The following is a 1205-nucleotide window of genomic DNA, read 5'->3' as shown; positions in this document are numbered from 1 at the left end:
ACCACATTTATTTTATTAGGGAATCTTCGCAATTGTGCACGGCTATAGAGGCAGCAATTCGGCATGGGTCTTCCAACAATTTGTTGAGTCCATACGACGTCGAGCTGCTGTACTGTACCGGGGAGAAGGAGCTCTGACTCGTTATTAGAATGTATCCCATGACTTTCGCCACCTCAGAGTACATACATGTTCCGAAGGGGTGTGATCACCTCCAGTGGGGTTGCACGCCCACAATGTCTTAAAGAACGGTTGGTACCTCCGGAGTGTTTCAGCAGTATCATAGGTTGTCAATTTTCTCCTTAAAGAGGGGTTGAAACGCCAGAGGGTGTCAGCAGTGTCAAAGGTTTTGAAGAACGACTTACAGTACACAATGGACTGCGAACTAAATGATGACTAACTGAAAACCTCAGCTGCCGACAGGTGTTGTTGATACACCTCCTTGTGGACAGCTGAAAATGTGTGCCCCGACCGGGACTCGAACCCGGGATCTCCTGCTTACATGGCAGACGCTCTATCCATCTGAGCCACCGAGGACACAGATGAATAGCGCGAATGCAGGGACTTATCCCTTGCACGCTTCCTGTGAGAGTCCCATTCCCAACTGTCCACAATTCTACATATGTATTGTACCTTATAGACATTTGCCCACCCACTCATTACTCGCGCACGCTTTGTCGATTCCCGTAAGAGTTTGGGCAAGCTGTGCGCATTCGCACAGACGAAGCTGCACGGTCATCAACAGTAACTGTTCTTTCGAGAACAAGTTACTGTCTTCGTATATATAGCACTGCGAACTGTTGTTTTCGACCGTGAAATGTGTGGGAGTAAACGCTCCAACGAAATGAGTGGTTTCGTTGACATCATTTATGCCACCCCTGAGACCTTTCCGTGAGGATTCTGAGAGGTCGAGTGTCTGAAATGTTTTCCTTTGTCACCCATTGCAGAGGCGTCAAGAAAAGAGGTGAAATATGGGTGAGAGTGTGTGGGACAACTTTCTCATCGTGGGACACGTCCACGGTGGCTCTGGACAGAACTGGGGTGATAACTGGTTGCAGTGTGACGTCATTAACTCTCCTCAAACGTGACACAAACTTCTGAGCTTTAGCCTTTCTTTCGCGTGTGTCGAGACCGTGCGGTGTGGAGCATCAGAGAACCCGACGGTGACGTCGCAGTGCGTCACGCGTTCGACCCGTTACAGAGGAAAC

The 1205-nt window shown here is 49.2% G+C and overlaps 1 non-coding gene across 1 annotated transcript; it reads right to left on the bottom strand.

Moving 5' to 3' along the window:
• Positions 1-460: 460 nt before the first annotated feature.
• Positions 461-534, bottom strand: Trnat-ugu. Its single transcript has one exon. It is a non-coding gene; the product is annotated as a tRNA-Thr (tRNA).
• Between the last annotated feature and the right edge of the window lie 671 nt (positions 535-1205).

The sequence above is a fragment of the Schistocerca americana genome, chromosome 4 (genome assembly GCF_021461395.2).
Source record: "Schistocerca americana isolate TAMUIC-IGC-003095 chromosome 4, iqSchAmer2.1, whole genome shotgun sequence".
NCBI lineage: Eukaryota > Metazoa > Arthropoda > Insecta > Orthoptera > Acrididae > Schistocerca > Schistocerca americana.
The sequence above is the reverse complement of the archived record's forward strand: the minus strand, read 5'-3'. Positions and strand labels throughout refer to the sequence as shown.